This window comes from Camelus ferus, chromosome 17 (assembly GCF_009834535.1).
Source record: "Camelus ferus isolate YT-003-E chromosome 17, BCGSAC_Cfer_1.0, whole genome shotgun sequence".
Lineage (NCBI taxonomy): Eukaryota > Metazoa > Chordata > Mammalia > Artiodactyla > Camelidae > Camelus > Camelus ferus.
In genome coordinates this window covers 42,041,981-42,062,837 of record NC_045712.1, presented here as the reverse complement: position 1 = coordinate 42,062,837, position 20,857 = coordinate 42,041,981, and the positions used below count along the sequence as shown (strand labels likewise).

The following is a 20,857-nucleotide window of genomic DNA, read 5'->3' as shown; positions in this document are numbered from 1 at the left end:
TTAAATTGAGGTATACCACATATACAAGAAAATGCACCAGTTTTAGGTGCACAGTCGGATGAGTTTTACCAGAGGTACATCCCTGTGTAACTACTACCCCAATTACGATGGCTCCCTGCTGTCCCTTTCAGGTCAACGTCTCCTACTTCTATCACCAAGGATTCATCTTGCCTGTTCTAGAACTTCTTATCCATGGAATCATACTGTATGGGCTCTTGTGTGTCAGCTGTTCTTACTCAACTCAATGCTTTTGAGATTTTAACTTGTTATTTGTTGCTGAGTGCCACCTAAGTTACTCGTGCAATACACTGTGAAGACAAGTGACCCATCTGGGGACAAGTCCTTAATTCAATCATACAACGTGAGGGCTGGAAGGGACCTGAAGTCCAGTGATCTCTGGTCACGGTCAGCCCTGGCCCCGGAATCCTTAGGGAGTTGTTTTCCTCTCCTTCCCTCAGACATTTCCTGAAATTACATGTCTAATAGGCACCCAGGCCCAGCAAGGGAGTGGGGGCTTTCCCTAGGTTTCCAGTTTTGTTATCCACTCGCTGTGGCTTTATTTAACTGGCAGTCTGTGCTGCCTGTGACCCAGCACGGTGGCAGAGTTGAGCTCCTGTGCCTTCTTCTGCCCAAGTCCGGCTGTGGTGGGCAGGCCTTTGTCACTCAGCCTCCCTGTACCCACACCCAAGCCGGGCGTTGCCTGGGTGAAGCCCTGGTGCCTGCAAGGAGCAAACCTGGGGACGGGATTCTTGCCAGGCACAGGCCCGGAGGCAGGCAGCAGCGCCGGGCAGCAGAGGGCGGGTATCTTGGCTCTGAGGGGCTCTTTAGACCTGCTTCCCTGCCATCCGCCTGGGTCGGTGAGGCCGGGGCTTTGATGGCCATGCAGGAAGTATTGACTGGGCTGGGCTGGCCCCTCCCTTAGTCTGATTTTTCCTCCAGGGCACCTTCTAGGCCATGCAGGAAGTATTGATTGGGCTGGGCTGGCCCCTCCCTTAGTCTGATTTTCCCTCCTGTCTTAGGTCCTCCAGGGCACCTTCTAGCCCAGCCCTAGATGGAGGGATGCTAATGTAGCCTGAGAACTGATTTGGCGCTTCAAGCCAGATTACCCTCCCTGCTTTGCTGTCCCTCTAAAACCTGCCTCTTGAGCCAGGTCCTTCCTTCACACAGGTCTTCGAGGAATCAATACCCGACAGAAAGGCGTTTACCATCCTCCTGATGCCAGGAAGAGCCTTTCTACTGTTTAAAATCCATTCCCAGAAAGCACGGGGACTGCCTGAGCAAGGCCCGGGTGGGGCCAGGGAGACACGGGCTCTGGCTTAGTGCTGCCTGCACGCCTGGGTGACCTTGAGCCTACGGGGTGATCAGCACCTGCCCTTGGCCTCTCAGGGCTGTGAGGAGGGGAGTGAAAGCTCTTGGAGAGGATGACAGCGGGATCTCCAAGTGGGTGAGGGATCTTCTCGGGCCCACACAAACTCCATGAGAACAGCTTCGTCCTTCCACTCGACTAATACCCCTGTGGGGACGTGACTTTCCACTGCCTCCCTGGGAGATTTAATCAGGAGGAGAAACTGAAGACGAGAGAAGGAGAAAGAACTCCAGCCTCAGAGCATAAACATTCTTCCACCCACAGGCCCCAAAACATGATCGGATCCCTTTCACCTCTCCAAATGCTGTACATCTTCCATGACTGGGCTCCAATCCCACCTCCTCCAGGCAGCCTCCCCTGACGGCGGCTCCGGGCCACACCTGACCTCCCACTGGGAGGCTAAGCTCCCAACTCCAACCTCGCATTTACTCTGTCCTGGAAAGACCTCCCTCTGGCCTGTGGGGTGAACCCAGGGGGCCCCGAGGGTCCTTTTCTGCCTATCCCAAGTAGTAAACAGAGCAAGGAATGCACAAGAGATTGACAAACTGTCCCATCAGGCTCTGGCTTCAACAATCACAACGAAATTTTCTGTTGGGCTTGGGGCACACCAGATACTCTTCCAGGAAATACAGTTGGAGGTGGGGAGGTGAGGGGCATCCAAGTTCCCAAGCCTATGGCTGTGGTGAAGCAGGCCTGGCAGGGAAGGTGATACAAGTTTCAGAATCCATGAGTCAGATGGCTCCAGTGCTGTGCCAGCAGTGGTGGCTGCCCCCGAAATGCCTGGTCCTGAACTCCCTCTCCCATTTGAGGGTCCCAGGCCCCAGGAATTGACGTGGGGTCTCTATAAATAGCACCCATTCCATATTGATCATCTTAAAAAGATACGGTATGTTCTAGGCCCACAGAGAGAGGAGAGAAGTGTCTAAATATAGTGTCATCCCCAGGAACCGCTGCCAGCCCGAGGGGAGTGGTGTGGGCCGTGCAGAAGTAAAGGAGCAGTCTGAAGGGGCTGACGGCTGAGAGGGTGGGGGGCGGAACGGAGGCGAGGAACCTGTCCTTCCCCACCCCAGTCTCTCTGCTCCAGCCACAGCAGCCAGCCCTGCTCAGGAGCTTGGCCCTGCCTCTGGGCCTTTGCACTGGCAGTCCCCTCTATACAAGACATTCTTGCCCCAGGCCTCCTCAGGACTGGTTCTTTCTCCTTATTCAGGTCTCAATTCAGCCTTCTTCTTCAAGATGCCTTCCCTGACTGGCCAGTTGAGAGTCACTCCCATCTCTCCATCACATCATCCTGTTTTATTTCCTTCATAGCACTGGTCACCATCTAAAATTCTCTTTGCATCTACTTGTTTCATGGCATCCAGTCTGTCTTTCCCAACAGCACATAAGCTTCATGAGTGCAGTTACTGTATTTGAATTATATAGCTTCTAGGAATCTTCCATGGCATAGATTAGGTGCTGAATGTCCTATCTAGGTCTCCCCGGCCACCTGAGGCTGAACTCAGCCTCAGACCTTGGCCACAGGCCAGTCTGGGCTGGCAGAGGGCAGTGGGCATCCAGTCCAAGGCTCACTCTGCAGCCTGGCCGTCCCTGGGACCGCTCCCTGTGGCTTCCAGTCTCCCTCCACGGGCTGACCCCTGGCTTCACCTTCTCTTCTCTCTGTCTCCTTGGTGAATTTAGCCACAGGGCTTTCAGCTCAGCCCCTCTACTTCTGGATACCTGCTCCAGACGACCTCATTTTGTCCCCGAACACTGCTTTCTGGAATACTTCTCTCTCCTCAGAGCAAACCTCCCTCCCCTTCCTGACCCCTGCCTCCAGCAGGAATCACAGTTCCTGCCATCAAAATCACCTCCTCGGAGCTTCATAGGAAGAGTCATTTCCCTCCAGGCCTTCCTGATGGACCCGCTGGACAAACCAGAGCAACTGAGACCCCACGGGCACACCTTTAACTCACAGACCTCCAGCCCTCCCTGTGAGGAAAGGCATCTCCCCAGAAGCATGCGCACATGGACGCACATGCGGACACACGGACACACAGGCTGACAGTGTCCGCTCCAGGCTCTCCCTACAGCCCTCCCTCGACCTCCCCCCACCCACCGCCAGCTCCCCTCTATCTCTCTCCTCCCTCTTAAACCATCACTCTTTGAAAGAGCTGTCTACACATGCTGTCTCCACATCCTCACCTCCTGCTTACTCCTCAACCCACTCCAAACTGGATTCCATTCTCACCAATTCATTCATTCATTCACTCATTCATCAACAACCTGGCTGTACCCAGCACCACATTCTGTGGGTGCCCAGGGGGAAATTGCTGTTGTCAGGGTCACCGGCACCCTCACTGTCGCTCAATCTCATGGACATTAGTTTTTAAATTATGCATTCTTTTTTAATCTATCCATGAACCCCTCAGAATGTATCTTTTTAACTCTCTCTGCAGACACAGGAGACTCCTGGGACGCGCACCCGCCTCATTGTCTGTGACACTTCCCACTCCTGGCTGTCCTCCCACCTCTCTGACTGCTCCTTCCCAGCCTCCTTTTTCACAGACGTCTCTGGCCTCGATTGTTGGAGAGCCTCAGGGCTCCAGACTCAACCCTCTTCTCCCCATTAGATCTCCTGGGTGCTTTCGAAACTACTGATGCCCAAGCCTCACCCCAGAGTCAAATGAATTAGAATTTCTGGGGGTGGAAGTCTCGGCATAGGTTTGTTTTGTTTAAAAAGCTTTCCAAGTTATGCTAATATTGCCGGAGTTGAGAACCACCCTCAACTGGACAATCGAATTCACTGCCATGACTCCAATGACCAGCCTCTGTGAAAGATTCCAGGTTTCGCCCTCCAACCCAGATCTCTTTCCTGGACCCTGGACCCTTCCTTCCCACTGACTGCAGATGTCAGCATCTTCCTGGTAGCATTTAGGTTCAGATCAGGACCCTGAAACATCCATCACTTCTCCTCTGTTCTGCATCAAGCTTGCCAACCCACCTGCCCATCCCCCCCTTACAGTGTGATAAGGCGGCAGTGAACCTCACTTAGTGAGTGACTGAAGTTGGGGATGGGAGAATGGCATATCCCTTAGTAGGAAGGAAGTTGGAATGACACAGGTTCTATCACCTGTGGTCACCTGCCTGTCTTGTCTCTCTCCTTTAACTGAAAAACTTTTGACGGCACCCATGTTCTGCACTGGAGAGGTAGTAGAGAGGAAAGCACATAAATAAACTCCTGGGCTCAAACTCAAGTCCTGCTACTTAGGAGATGCTGACAATGAGAAAGTTACTTAACCTTTCTGGGCTTTCAGTTTCACCGTCTGCAAACTGGTCGTCATTATGGTCTCTACTTCCAGGGTTGATGAAAGGAGTCAGTGAGATGAGTCTTATAAAGAAAGTGCTTAGTGCCGTGCCTGGCTGGCAGAAAGCACTCAGTGAATGTTAGCTATTTTTAGTACCATTACTGAGGATAAATTCCCAATTCCTGAGTGGAGCTCACAAGAGCCCCCGTGACTGTGACCTTGACTTTAGCTTCTGCTCTTCCTCACACCAGGGGACTCAACAGGTCACTGAACAATTGTTTTACATCTCTGAGCTTTTGTACATGCTGGTCCTGATGGCTGGATTGTACCTGTTCCACCTAGAAAACTCCTATTCATCCTTCAAAACCCAGATGGAAAGTTATTTTTGTTACATGGATACCCTCGACTCTCCTAGCCAGAGGCAATCACTCCTTTTTTGAGTGGATTGTGGGGACACACTTCTATTATTGCACACTTTTCCAGTAACCTTCCAAGGCTCAGCAGGAACTAGCCTCCTATGAACAGAACAGAAATTGCCATTTAACACTGTCCCGGGCTGCCCCTGGTATCCCTTCTCCTTGGATTCCCTGAGCACCAGCCTCCTGTGCTCCCCAACTCCCAGCTGTCTCTGGTACTTCCCACCACTCCTCCAAGCTCCATCTTCATGCTGAGTGAGTCAATCCTGGAAATTTTCCAGAAGAGTTTCGATCACCACACTGAGTCGGGGCCAAGCACCTCCAAGGCCCGGCAGATGCTCATGCCACATTGGGCTCATGCTGGTTCTTGGCCCCTCAGGGTCAGTTCCCTTTCTGCTCAGATTCTCTTTGGTCAGTCCTAGGTCAATTTGGCTTTCAGAATGCACATCTCAAGGCATCTTCACCCTGAGTGGGGCCCTCAATGCACTGACTCTCTAGGTGACCTTGGCTAAGTCCTTGACCTGCTGTCAGCCTCAGCCTCCCCCTGTACGATGTGGTGATGATGACAGGGTTAGGTTAAAAGTTCACTGAGGCTCATTTCAGCAAGGGGCTGGACATTCTAGTATAAAAATCTGAATTGTGTACTCTGCCTGTCCCCTGACCCTCCCCTCCCTTAGTTCCAGTGACTGAGGCCTGGCTTGAACTATCAGCCTGTGCCACTTTCATTCCACCTTCCAGCTCCACTGCCACCCACTCACATGCACCTGCCCAATTCTGACCAGGAGGAGTTGAGGGCAGCAGCAAGGGCCTGGGCTCCGGATGGCCTGGGCGTCTGCTGCTCAGCGTCCCTCTGGATCCTGAGGGGATGGTAGGAATCAAGGAGAGGGAGGACATGCTATGGCAGGTGGGGTCATATGGAGTGCCTGTCTCCACCGTGGGGTCTAAGCTGCCTGTGCAGGTGCCTGGGGTCTCAGCAGGATGTGAGGAGACAGCTAGGTGAACAGAATGCCAACCCAGAACCCCCCTCCTCCTCGCTGGTCTCAAAGCACTAAGGAGCAAAGAGAGACTCCTGCCACAACCTCAGCCATGGCTTCCTGATCTGCCTGTGCGCTGGCCTCCAACAGGTGTTCGCAAGGCAGGCCTATGGCCAGGGCCTTGTCCCCAGCATCCCCCTTTCCCCTCAGCACTCTCCACACCTCCAGCCCCCACAAGGCCAGGCACCTCCATTTCCTGCCAGGGCAACACCAAAGCTGATCAAGTAACAAGGAGAACGAAAACCCGCTTCATGTCAGGGTGTATGGATATGCCAGGGGTCAGGGAGAGGAGGGCAAAGAACTCTCCTCTATACCAGCCGACAGACATCGCCCCAGTTGAGAGCACAAGATCTCTCCTCCTTCAGGACTCACAGAGATCAGATTCCTCTCAGTTAGGGGGTCAGAGGGGAAAGAGATCTCTTCATGATCGGGGAGCGCAGAGAGGACACACAATATAGATCTCTCCCCCTTCAGGGCACATAGAGATCTGTCCCCCTTCAGGACAGGCAGAGACCTCATCCCAGAGATGACACCCCCAGCGGACGGCTCCGCTGGGCCCAGAGAAAGGGGTGCATGGCCCCTTCCTCCACTTCTAGCCCGGCTCGGTCAGCTCCCCGCTCTCTGGAATCACACTCACTGCGCGCCTAGTCGTTGCTCTGACCTTGGGGTCTCCGGCTTCGGGAATCCGAGTCCCAATTCCAGACCCTCCCAGATCCTGCGCCAGGGTCTGCAGGGAAGCCGGGGCCGCAGCTCCCCCTCCCCCGGCCCTCGACAGCGCACTGGGAAACGCGGAAGGAAAGGGAAGGGGAGGGGGCGCACGCGGATAAGAGACGCCTCCCTCCCGGGGATCCCCTCCAGCCAGGCTGCTCTGCGCCCCTTCTTCTCCCCCTCCCACCCTCAGGGGCAGAGATGGGGGAGGGAGCTGGTGGTGGACCCGGGGCAAGGGAGGGGGCGCGCAGGGGTTGGAGGCTCCGACCCTCGGGGAGGAAAGTTGGGCGGCGGCAGGCGGAGGGGGTTTTGGCAGGGCCGGGGCCGCCGGGCTTGGGGGAGCTCGCTCACCTGCTGGTCCCCCGGCTCGGGCCCCGGGATGGGCGGCTGCGGCTCGGCGCGGACTCGGCTCGGCGCGGGGCTCGGGGCGCCCGGCGCAGGCTCAGCGGCCCCGGGGGCGCGATCCCCGCATCCCACGGGCGCCGCCGCCGTCTCGGCTCCGCCGCTCGGCTCGGGCTCCCGGGCTCGGCGGGCGGCGTGGGCTCGGGCTGGGGGCGGGGTCGGGGGCGGGCCCCGCCTGGGCTCGGCCTGGGGCTTGGGGCCCCGGGCTGGCTCCGCCCCAGAGCGACGCGCCCCGGGCTCCACACGTGGCGCCCCGCCCGCTGAGAGTGAGCCCTCGGGCACCCGCCGGGGCACATGCCCCCGCGCTGACCCCGGGGCGCCTCGCCACAGAGAGCTGCCCACGCGGACGCGGACAGAAGCGCGTAGACACGGCACACACGGGGGTACACCCGGCAACCCGGCGACGCTCTCCACAGTTAGCCACCTACGCGGACTGGGACAGGCACACACCCCGGCACACGCAGAGTACACACACGCACAGGCACACATCCTCACCGACTTGGGGACCTTAGTCCAGCCACCCACCCCCATGGACACGGACATTCACTGACACACGCAGACACCCACACGGACACAGTCACATCACTGACACAGACACTGAGGCAGACATACTCTGACAAACTCAGGGACACCTGCATGACTCAGAGACACACATCCACTGACACACTGACACAGAGACACACACACACACAGAACCACAGTCTCCTAGAGACACACAGGGACAGCACACAAGTCTGCACAATGCTAGAAACCTATACTGATACATAGGCACACACTGACACACAACCACTGACAGAAACACACACCCAGACCCGAAATAGGGACACAACGAACAAGCACCACTCAAACCAAAACACACACACTCACTTCACTCTGTTGAGCTACAGACAACCTACCCCTTGCCACATACGGAGACACTCACATGCTGATACTGAGATAGACTGTCATCACACACGGACGCAGAGACCCGTACACTGACAAACATAGTTGCTCACACACACAGTCTGACCCACAGGGAAACGTACCCAGGACCACACATCCTTTTTAAAAGAAACAGGCTACCAGCTTTTGCCCACCAGTAACATGATTGAAAGGGATGGGCTACTGCCCAGAGCCGTCACAGGAGCACACACATGTGTGTACACACATACACACACACAACACAGCCTTTGTCTTCCTTAACAGCAGCATTCTAATCTCTCCTGACACATTTTCAAGACTCCTAGAGATAAGAATCGCTCTCAGAGGGCAAAATGGGTGCTGTGTTTGGGAGCTCTGGGGCAGAGACCTGTCCCCCTCTCCCCCACCCATTATTGGGATCTTGGAGCGGTCAAGGGGTGGGGAAAGGGGGGCATCCTCTATTTTGGACCTAGGTTTGGAGCTTCAGGCGTCCCTGGATCTCATATATACTGAGGAGCTGCCCGTGCCTGCAGGAAGGGCCAGGACAACCAGCCCAGAGTAGGGGAATCAGTAAGAAAGCCAGTCTCCAGGAAAGTTCAGGACACTGGACGCTTTCTGACCCGGAGTCTGGGAGGGTGGCTTGGCGCCAGACAGACTAACCACATTCCCGCCGCCTGCCTCTAGCCCTCTGACGGGCCTCAGGTTGGGCAGCATCGCCCACTAGCGGCCAGAGAGGGAAGTGCAAACAATGTCAAATTTCCAGCCTCGCGTTGGACCACCCGAACCCACGCATCCTAGGTGGGAGGAGAGGGAATCAGAATCCGGGTCTTCCCTGAGGTCTTCCACCAGGCTTTGCAGACGGACATTGGGCCAAGCAGGAGACTGAACTAGAATGGAGGCTGCTGTGGGTGGGCTTAGAGAGCCTCCCTCCCTCACTTCATCTACATCTGGCAGAGGTGGGGTGTTCAAATTACTCCTTAGTGCTGGGCACCTGGATGTCGCCAGCAGGAGAAGCACACACCCTAGATTTAAATGAGGGGAGAGAAGCTCTGAGAAAGAGGATCCAGAGCTCTGATTCGGTTCTGATTCAGAGATTCAGGCAACATAGCTGGTGGTGGCCCTGCAGGGCAGAAAAGGTCAAAGGGCCAGAGACGGGGCACCTCCTACAAGGAGCCCTTGTCAAGATCTGGGCAACTCCCTTCTGTTTGCCAGATCTCGTTTGCTTAAAGCGGGAACATGCAGTTGGCAGTCAGGGAACAATCCAAAGTTTTAAAAGCTAGTGTTTCCTTTTTTCCACCCTCCCCATCCATCTCAGGTTCAAAGTTGGGTTAAGCACTTCATCATGCATCCACACAGGAAGCCTCTCTTTCTTTTATTTCTTCCCCCTGCTACAACACCTCACTGTCATCTCCCTCCCCACATAGGTGCCCCCACTTACAGCTAAAGCAGATCTTTAAATATGTACACATCTTTGTAAAATATACCATATTATTTGTGCCTTTAGTTTTTTCTCACGTGTTTTTACTGCCCCAGGCTTTTCTTTTTGTTTTACTTCTATTAAACTATAACCTACATATGGGAAAGTGTACAAACCCCAAGGGTTCAGCTCAAGGGTTGTCACTGGTTGATCACATCCCTATAACCAGTACACAGGTCAAGAAACAAAACAGCATCAGCACCCCAGACGTCCCCTCCCTGCCCTCTTCCTGTCACCAGCACTTCTCCCCTAGGGTTAACTGCTATACTCACCTCGAATTCCCTCGGTTAATTTTGCCTAGTCGTACTACTTATTTAAGTAGTGTCGTATAGTACGAACTCTTGTGTCTGGTTCTTATGATCAGCTTTGGGTTTGTGAGAGTCATCCCTGTTGCTGCCTGTAGTCATTTATATAGTTCGTTTGTTCTCGTGGCATAGAACTCTGCCGTGTGAATATCCCACACCTTACTTATCCATGCCACGGTTGACGGGTGTTCTAGCTGGGAGTTACTACGAATAGCGCAGCTATGAAGGTTCCAGGACGTGAATTTTGGTGACTGTATGTGTGCATTAGTGCCAGGTGCACACCTGGGAGTGGCATTGCTGGGCCATGGGAGGGGGTGTGCTCATGCTTGGCAGACACTGCCAAACAGTTTTCCAAAGTGGTTTTACCAACACACACTCCGTCAGCCGCGAATGTATGAGAATTCTGCTTCATCTGCATCCTCTAGCACTTGGTATTTTTATCTTTTTCATTTTAGCCACTTGAGTGGGTGTGAAGCAGTTTCATACTGTGGTTTTAATTGGCATTTCCCTGACGACTAATGAAATGGAGTGCTTGTTCATGGTTTATTGGCCACTTGTGTGTATGTGCTTCCCATTTATATAAAGGGGCGTTGTTCTAACTTTCATTCTTTTTCTTGTGTTTCTCCCTCAACACTTTGCTTTTGAGCTCTGTCCATGTTTTAGTGTGGGCAGGTAGTTCTTTGCTTCTGATAGCTGCAGAGCGTTCTGTGTTGTGCATCCACTGAACTTTATTTATCCGTTCTCCTCAAGATGGATGCTTGGAGCTGACGGAGCCACCACACAATGCTGGAGGTAAGGGCAGGAGATTTGCAGCTGTTGGCCCTGATGATCGTGAACCACAGAGCCCACCCTTTCATGCCTTCTTTTGTCTCTGTGTAAACAGATGAGATGGATTCTCTGTAATTTGCAGCCAGATTGTGTTGGGTGGGGAGGGATCTGGAAGCCCAGGTGTTCTTAATACAAGCCATTTACCAGCCCTCTTGTTTTTAGCCACCTCCATTTCCAAAGGTACCCAGTGTCTGAGTCCCAGAAACACCCCAGGGGTTCGAGGAGGAGGGCATCCTCTGCAGGCTCCTTGAATTCAGCCTTCCCTGCTCTGCTAAGTCAGTTACCACTCAAACTTCCAAGAAGTTGCCACATCTGCTGTTGCTTCCTCTTCCAGACTTTTTGCCCTTGTAGGTTTTCTGCCTTTTGAAGTAATTTCACTGTCATTTTAGTGAAATTTTAAGAGATGTCTTCAATCTACTATATTTTCAAAAAAGTCCTCCGTTTCAATTTCGACCCCAGTAAATTTAAGTAGTTCAGATGTTACCCTCAAGGACGGTTGGCGTTCTCCTCAGAAGAGACTTTGCTTTATTTTGAATGCTTGAGTAGTAGAGTGCCTCTATCTTAGCAGGAGCAGAGAAAAAGAGAAATGTATTCATGGTCAAGGGCAAGGACATGACCTGCAACTAAAGGGTTGGCGACCTGATTCCCCTTGATACCAAGATGATGGACAAGAGAACACTCTTGTCGAGGGACCATCGCCAGATGGGACCTGCTGTCTCTTACCTGTACCTTCAGCCCCAGTCAGACACCCAGCCCCTTACCTCTGCCAGCTCCCCATTAGCCCAAACGATGTTGGTCTGCGAATGAAGAGCCACCTTTCCTCCAGACACTCCACTGCCATCTGCTGGAGAGTTGAGAGAAAATAGACGTAAGTCTCTGATGTCTAGGAATATGCATGGTGCCCCAAGACTGTGTGATGCACTGCTGTATGTGGCAGTCTGCCCCTGCCTCCACCTAGCCTATCCCCTCCTTGTAAAATGCTGTCCCTCGCCCACCAGCTCTGGCCAGTGCAGTGAATTAGAGAGCAAGGTTTGAAGAGTTGGAAGCTCAGAGCGGATTAACCACTGTTGTCCGGTGAGCTTGGATTACACATATAACCTTTCCGGACCTTACTTTACTCATTTACAAAATGAAATAATTATATACCCGCCTGACTGAATTGTTGAGAGGATCAAATAAAATCACATGTGAGGAATAGAGTAAATGTTTTACTGACGGAACTTGACATTGGTCCTCACTGAAGCCTATTCACCCTTTGCCTTTGGTGGGGTTCCCCAGAAACACTCGGAGATGGGGATGCACATGTGGGATGTTTAGAGGGAACAACGTCCGTGATGGAGGCAGGGCTGGGCAGAGGGAAAGATTTATTTCCAGTGTGGCTGCAGCAAAGGCCTCAGCCAATGGCCCTAGGGAGGTCTGGAGCTGGATAACCCCGTGGAGTTGTCCCCAGTGGAGGCCAGAGGAGAGGAGCAGGCTTTTCTACCTGCACCTCAATTGGTCAATGGCGGTGGGCTGGTGAGGCAGCTCCCTGGAGGCAAGGGCAGTGCTGGGAAGGGCAATTGGACGAACAACAGTACCTCAACCCTAAGAGACGCTTGGGGCAGCTCGCCACAGCACTCCCTCCCCTTGGTCATATATACAGTGGGGGAATTGTGTTGGTCTCGGTGGATGTGATACGCCTGGTATCAGAAAAGAGCCAAAGATTGGTTCTGTACACAGAAGACCCTTCCTGGGTTTGGATTTTGTGAAGTAAGGAGCACCAGACTATTGTGGCCAGGGTGGGGGGTCTCCTGGGCTTCATCCCTTCCATTCAGCCCCCCTTTCTCCCAGCTGTACCTGCGTGAAGCGTATTCCATAGAAGCCTGCCACATCTACGTAGGGCAGCCTGCTTCCCAGTCTTGCAGTCCACAGAGGACGCCTGGTCACCTGGAGGCCTGCCACCTTCATCACGGCAACATGGTTACCCTGTGTATCAGCGCAGTGGTGGATCTGAGGAAGAAGTTCAATTTGAGAGACTCAGAGGCTCTGAACCAGAGTCTGGGCCCCTGAGTACAGCCCACAGATGTAGTTTTTTGGGGGCAGGGGGAGGTTGGAGGGCTGCTTACCGGCTGTCTAGTAGTTTGTCGTGCTATGGATGTCTTAGGTAGGACACCTGCAGGTGTTTTGAATTCTCTCCTGTATGTGGGCCCAGCAGCCCCATGCGGACTCCCTAGCACCCCCCTGTGGCCACAAGGACTAGGATCTGTAGGTAGGTGCTGATGGCAGGGCTGGGGATTCTGGGTTCTGGGTAGGCTGTGTGTTGTGGGAGGCAAGGAGGTCAGGGGCAGGAATGGCATTGAGGCTGGTTTGGAGGATGACATTGGTTACCAAGGTGCTGGGGAGCCATGCTCAGAGCTGGATACCCCCAACAGATGGGCCCTGGGCTTAGGCATGGAGTTCCCACCCCAGTTTTATTTTCATACCTTTATGAAGCATTTTTATTGATATACGTGACATGGACGAATCTCCAGTGTGTTATGCTGAGTGAAGGAAGCCAGCCTCAAGAGGTTACATATACATATAATTCCATTTCTGTGACATTCTGGAGAAGGCAACTTTAAAGGAATGGGAAACAGATCAGTGGTTGCTGGGGGGGTTGGGGTGGAGGGAGGTATGGGGTTCACTGCAGGGGGGCAGCATGAGGGAGGGAACGTTTTAGGGTGATGGAACTTCTCTGGGTCTTAGCAGTGGTGGTGGTTACATGACTCTGCACTTGACAAAACTCACAGAACTGTACACCAAAAAAGATGAATTCGCCTGAATGTAAATTGAAATATAAATAAAAAATTTAAAAATAAAATGAAGGAGGCATCTTTACCTTTTTGAACAGAAGTGGTATCTCCTTCAGGAATGTGTGAGAGTGTGGGTGTGTGAGTGGAAGAGAAATAAGAGGTATGTGTGGTTCTCGAAGAGACAACGGTCAGAGCCGCTATTCTGAGCCCCAGAGAGCTGGAACGGGGTGCTTGGACTTAAGGTAGTCTGTCTCCACGGTTCTGTACACGGGCTTGAACTGAAGGCTCTGGTTGCCCAGAAACAGAGGTTGTGGACTTTGAAACAAAAGACCTGAGTTGTTTTTTGGTTTGGTTTGGGTTTTGGTTCTGTTCTGTTCTATTTTGCTTTTTTTTTTTTTTTTTTTTTTTTTTGGTCAGACATTTCCTCCCCAGTGCTGCTGTGGTAGAGAAGAGGGGAGGGAGCTGGTGAGTGTCCACACCTAGGGAACCTCTGAACCTCCCCAGCTCCTATCCCTCTCCAGTGTTCACAGTTTCCTAAAATTAGAAACATCACAGAAACACAAAGAGGATGTGGGGTCAGCAGCCCCAGTTGATTCAAGCCTCCCCCTAGTGCTGTGCAGACCAAATGCCCAACTCCTTGGGGCCTCAGTTTCCCCATCTCTGAGAGAAGAGCCTGGAGATTATGAAATTCTCTAACATTCAACAAGAATGTCTCCGGAAGGGAGGAAGGAAACCCACAGCTCCACAGGCATTCGAGGAAGGACTCTGCCTGGGGCTACCTCCCTCATCTCTCTGTCCAAACGCTGACAGGAGTTCTGGGGGACCCCAGCTGGCAAAGCTCCTATCAGCCCCCCCACCCCCACCACCTGCACACTCCTGAGAGAAGGTGAGCAAAGGTGTCAGGCCTGACAAGAGAATTCAGAAGACTTTGTAGGGAAATTGGTTTTTTTCACTGGAAGTCAATGCTTCGGGCCAGGAAATGCTCAGAACTGGCAGCGACTGACAAAAGCTGCCTCTTGTCTGCGAGTATATCAGCTTTTGAAGAGATAAGAGGCAGGGGCTGGAGTGCAGGCTTCGTGAACACTGACAGGGGAACAGAAGAGCTGCCTCCCACTCTCACCACTCAGAGCATCCGAGCTGCCAGGGCGGGGACGTCAACCCCGTCAGCCTCTCGCTGCTCCCACGGGGTGGGGTGGTGAGGAGACAGGCCCAGGACAAGGAGTGAGCTGCCTCGCGCCTGGAAGTGGCAGTGGCTGTTGCTGGGATCCCTAGGGGGTGGGTCTGTGGCCCTGGCATCTCAAATGTGCACTATGGGAGTGTGGAGCTGCTCTAGACTCATCTGTCTGGCGGAGGCAGCCTTATAATTTTCTGAGAGGTGCAGAGAACAGGATCCCTGGTTCCGCTATACTGGAAAGGAGTTTTGGGGACCAGATCAGCCACACTTCCCAGGGAAGTGTTTTTGTTTGTTTGTTTGTTTTTTCATCAGTTCAGTAGAGTCTGACTCTGTGAAGAAGTTTAGGAATATCTTAAATTATTAGTTTTGCTTACATACTCTTTCTTAGTATTCATATAAGTGATAAATAATTCATGTCTAAAGAAATCTAAAAGAGCTATTTCAGTAAGTACAGAATTAAAATTCTAATTGATAAAAAAAACCCAAGAACATACAATGAAAATATCATTGATTTACCATTTCATCATATTAAAAAATATTAAAATCTCTGACGTCTAAGCATGGGTGATGATGTGGATAAGCAGGAACCTTCTGCACTGCTGGTGTGACTGGGTTTGACCACTTAGGATTATATACAACCTTTTTTAATAGTAAAAATTTGAAACACGATAAATGTTCACTAATTGGAAGCAGTTTATAAAATTGTGGAATGGTCATAAGGTGAAAATAACTAATAGTTAAAATAAATGATGAGTTCCCAAATTAATGTTGGATGAAAAAGACACAGAAAGATACATGAAATACTATGCCACTCATGCAAATTTTACAAACTATCCAAGAAATCATATACGATGCATTAAACAAATTTATAGAAACTCAGCAAGAATATATATATGCTCTAAATGTATGAATGTGGTTGCCTCCGGGAAGGGGAGGGGGAAGAGAACTGCGTTGGGAAGGGATACAAGGGGCACTTCAACTCATCCTTAATGTTTGAATTCTTTCAAGAATAAAGGAAGAGATCTGAAGCACATGTGATGGCGAAGCTTTGTTAAACAATTACAGTACTCCAGGCTCAGGTCTGAGTCTTTGATTCGCTCCCTTATTATTCCCAACAATACTATAGGGTGGTACAATTACCATCCCCTTCTTCAGAAGAGAAAGATGAGACATGCAGAGGTTAGATAGCTCAGCCAAGGTCCCACTGTGGGCAGAGTCTGGATTTGAAGCCAGGCAGCTTGGCTCCAGGGCCCTGCCCTTAACCACGAAAGACCTGGCATTTGTTATTCAGAGATCTGGGTAGATGGGGTTTGTCTGTGGAACTGTTCTTTGTGCTTTTCTCTATTTTCACTTTGGAATGAAAATTAGAAATAAAGAAATTCTATCCAAACCAAACTAAACCAACCAACCAAGAGTTAAGTGAGAGGAGAGAGTGAGGCTAGATCACTGCTCAGCCAAGTTTTCCTGGGAAGTGGGGGCGGTGGGGGGTGGAATGGGAGGGAGATCTGGGGAGGAGGGAGAAGGCTTGTGCGCTTTAAGATGGGGGACACAGAACATTTGCAGGCTGATGGGAACAATGATAACCCATGATGAAGAGGAAGGGATAACTATATGGGAGATGAGGACGCATGTGCTCCGGGGAACTGACTGAGGAGCAGACACAAAGAGTATGCTCATAGAGGTAGGGGGAGACGTCTGTTTGCCAGCAGGAAGATGTCTGATAACTTTCCTCTCTCAATGAAGTGTAACAGGATGTTAAATTGTAAGTGTTGATTGAGGCACTAAAATAATCGATCTGATATGCTAAAGGGAGGTGCTAGACCAGGATGCAGATTTTTGAAGAAATAGTTACATGACTCTTAAACTCCACCCACACTGAGGGATGAAGGAGTAAGGTTGTCAGGATGACGGTGGAAGGATTTCTGAGGCTGGTTCTTTGATTGGGGGGCAGTGGCTGGAGTGGACTGAGACAGTGTACAGGGACCCGTCCCCACCTCCACTGGAGAGGTGTTGTGGGTGGGGAGCCTGCCTTTTATCTGAACCCTGTGAGGAGGATTTTAAGGGGTCAACTTTGGGACCCCTGCACATGGGAGATGCCACAGCTGGTGTTTGACTCCCACCTGGGACATTAAACAGCTAAGGATGAGCTGCCCTAGTTGTTGGCAGAGAGGCTGAAGGAGAGGTGGCTTTGTGATAGAGATGCCTTTCCAGAACTTGTCAGGATAAAAGACCTGTGACTGTTCCCATGCATAAGATGTGAGTTATGAGAGAGAGACTGAATGTATCAGGGCCCCTCAGCAGACAGGCCTGGAGGTGGACTCCCTGAGGGTTTCTCAGGGCTGTGGGAGGAAGTGAGGGGGCAGATGAGCTGGAGAAGAGCAGGGGACTCCAAACAAAGGAACTGCAGGTGAGACATTCCAGGAACCAGAGCTTTTAGATGAATTCACAAACGCTCCCAGAGAGTCATCTTTAAATGTTGGCAAGGCTCAGAAAGCAGGAGAATTTTCTAGTTCCCTTCTCTCTCCAGCCCCCAAACCCTGTTGGAGTCAGACACAGCATCTAGAAGAGCGGCAGCAGGCAAATGAGTGAGAAAGCAATTAACACGCCCTTCCCAGGGAACTGGCGGCCCGCTGCAGCCCGCTTCGGCCTGATGGAGGGGGAGGAACCAGAACTTCCAACAAAGTTGGAAGCTTTGGCTATTACCTAGTAGCACTACCATGCTAAATATCAAATCAACTGTGTTTGGGGACTTAAAGTGACCAAAGGACTTCCTTTTTTTTTTAATGGAGGTACTGGGGATTGAACCCAGGACCTCATGCATGCAAAGTGCACACTCTACCACTGAGCTACTCCTACCCCCTGTCCAATGGACTTATTATGTAAGAGTCATCAGAAAAGTTATGGGGCAATCCAAAATTTCATTCAGAAGAATTATAACTTGTATCCCAGAGAAGAAATGCAGTTGGCCAACAGACACAAAAAGATGCTCAACATCACTAATATCAAAGAAATGCAAATCAAAACCACAATGAAATGTCACTTCATACCTATCAGAATGGCTATCATCAAAAAGAACACAGATAACAAATACTGGCAAGCAAGTAGAGAAAAGGGAACCCTCCTACACTGTTGGTGGGAATGTAAACTGGTGCAGCCACTGTGGAAAACAGTATGGAGATTTCTCAAAAAACTCAAAATAGAACTACCATATGACTCAGCAATTCCACTCCTGGGTATATACCTGAAAAAACAAAAACACGAATTTGAAAAGATACATTCACCCCAATGTTCATAATGGCATTATTTACAATTGCCAAGACATAGAAGCAACATAAGTATCCAACAACAGATGAATGGATAAAGAAGATGTTGTATGTAGATACAATGGAATTCTACTCAGCCATAAAAAGGAATGAAATTTTGCCATTTGCAGCAACATGGATAGACTTGGAGGGTGTTCTGCTAAGTGCAATAAGTCAGACAGAGAAAGACAAATACTGTAAGGTATCACTTGTATGTGGAATCTAAAAAATACAACAAACTAGTGAATATAACAAAAGAGAAACACAGATATACAGAACAAACTAGGGGTTACCAGTGGGGAGAGGGAAGGGGGAGAGGCAACCTAGGGGTAGGGGATTAAGAGGTACAAACTATTATGTATAAAATAAGCTACAAGGATATATTGTAGAACATGGGGAATATAGTCAATATTTCACAATAACGATAAATGGAGTACAGCCTTTAAAAATTGTGAATCACTATATTGCACACCCATAACATGTTATATTATACATCAACTATACTTCAATAAAAATAAATAAATAAAAATTTAAGGAACAGTGAATGACAAAGATGAAGTTGCATCACTGAATAGAGAAGTAAGAGTTGGGAACATAGACTGAGAATGAAAGGGAGAGAGATCACGGGTTGGGAGTGTTGGAGGTTTGAGAAGCAAGAAGGAGTCACAAAAACATCATTTTTGGTGGGTAGGAAAATGAACTTTCTAGGGAAATGGACAGTATTTAGAGCCCATCTAAGGTTTGTGGTTATGGAATTGAAGTGAGACCAGCAACTATCTGGAGCAGGAGTGGAGAGAGTAGAAATTTGGGGTTAACTGGAGTAGTTTAAGGTTTTACTGAACACGTGGGATGCTGGGAGAAGGTGGCAAAAGATTTGAAAGTGTTGGGAAGCATGCGACTATCAAGATAGACCATGACGTCAAAGTGGGTAATGGGAAATCAAAGGCTGGAAGACCTACAGCATTTGAAGAATTATTTAGGTGGAATTAATAAAGTAAGCATACTGGAGGCGGGTAGTTGGAAAATTATAAGACTGATGTTAATAGTGATGACAAGTTTCAGGACATGACGGCCGAGGGAGTTGTGAATCAAGGGTGGAGGATATGCTCATTTGATCTGAGAAACCTGTATGCTGGACAAATCACTCTGGAAGTGAAGTCAGGAATAGGGTTGCCGACAGTGAGCGAGGGGCCGTGGCATTCACAAATGGCAGAGAGTAACCTCAGACCGTCCCTGCTGATGCTACTCCAGAGCCCAATGGAGTGGTCACTGGGGCCAGGGTGAGGCAAAAAAAGATGTCAGGGTGAAAAATTTAAGGAGGCACTCAGTCTCAGGTTCATGCAAGTGCAAGATCAGCACTTGAGATGGAGTGTTCCCTGAAATTTTGTGCCCCAGGCACCTTGCTTGGGCACCCTAGTCTCCCCCCTAGTGGACAGAACCAGAGGGGAAGGCACAAACCCTGCAAGAGGGGAGGAGGTAAGCTTACTCCTCTGCACTGATCTGGAAAATGTCTAACTTACCGTGTGTGGGCTCCTTGAGCAGGGCCTCTGCTTCAGGGCACTCCATGATGACTGTGGGCACTCAGGGAGGACGTGTTGCTGGACCTGACTAGGAAACATCTCGTCTGGTCCAGGATAGCTCAGGATTCTCAGACCATATACTCTGAGTATCTGCTCTGGTGAGCTCCGGCAGCGGCACCTTCAGTGTTCCTGCGGAAGCTGTTTTCTTCCTGTTTGTGCTTCTCCCATCCATGACTAATGACGGTGGGGGGACATAAGCTGGGCCATTCTTGCCCAACAAAGAGTCCTCCACTGGGCAGTCTTTATTCTGGGACTCCCCACCGACTTGGCTGTGACTTTCTCCAAGAGGCACTCTAGCCTGAGGTTCTCCCTCTCTAATCTTCCTTCCTTCCCTTCTCTCTTTTCAAGGTGGCAGACCTGCATCACAGTCTGAGTCTCTCCCTGCCAACTCCTCCTTTCATTCTTCATAAATGTTTGCCCCAGTCAATCTCTTGCACATCTAGTTCTGACCTGACATCAGCTCTTGGAGGACCAGAATGGACACAGTGTTCCTTTCCCCATCATGGCAGGGTGCTGAGGGCGTAGTTTGTCTTAGTCTGTAGATCCCCTAGAGAGAGATCCAGGGAGGGATTTTGAGGACTGGTTGCTGTAGGATATGTTTCAGCTGGCAGGGAAATGACATCTAGAAGCGCTCTCTATTATTCTTGAAGAGATCCCAGACCAGAGAGGTTTAGAACTTTGTAAAACATGGTGCAGGCTCTGTCCAAAGACAGGGTAGTGGTTGAGTTAGGTGGATGGCAGTCCATGCACAGGCTGCCACTGGAATGAAGCCACCAGTTTGACTCCTTATCTTTCTGAGATCAGTAGAGAGCTCTGGCTGCTCATTGATCTCCTTTATTGGGTGGGCAACAAAGGGGAAGCCAGGGAGTTTCTCCCATAGTCCTCTGCTGCTCTGCGTGGCACAAGCCAAGCTTCCTGTTAACTGATGGCCAAATAGTGTAAGGCTATGTGCCAGGAAAAGGCACCATGACAGCTTCTGGGTCAAGTCCCTATCTGGAGAGTCTTGTTGCAAATTGTGGAACGCCACAGTAACCCAATACAGTAAACTGATGGAAAAGGGGGCTGTAAGAGGTTATGGACTTGTCAAGAATATTGTCAGTTTATGAGACGCAGTGAGAAACTGAAACACAAGCTTGTAATTAAACTTTTATTCATTATAGAACAGTTTTGAAGGGGAGGCAAGGATCCACTTGGTCCCAAGGCTGTTGTCACCAAAATAAAACCTTCAACAGTGATTTGAGAGGGTGGGAAGAGGAGCCTTAACTGTCTCATCAGTCAGAAGCAAGTTGGTGATAGGTAAGGAGCTAGAA

General features: G+C 50.6%; 1 protein-coding gene across 1 annotated transcript in view; it reads right to left on the bottom strand.

The window, feature by feature from the left end:
- SCN5A (sodium voltage-gated channel alpha subunit 5) overlaps nucleotides 1–7,298 on the bottom strand; it is a 100,581-nt gene extending 93,283 nt beyond the window's left edge. The window contains 1 exon segment of the mRNA XM_032459195.1: nucleotides 7,160–7,298. The gene's annotated coding sequence lies outside the window, so the exon portion shown is untranslated.
- Nucleotides 7,299–20,857: the final 13,559 nt, after the last annotated feature.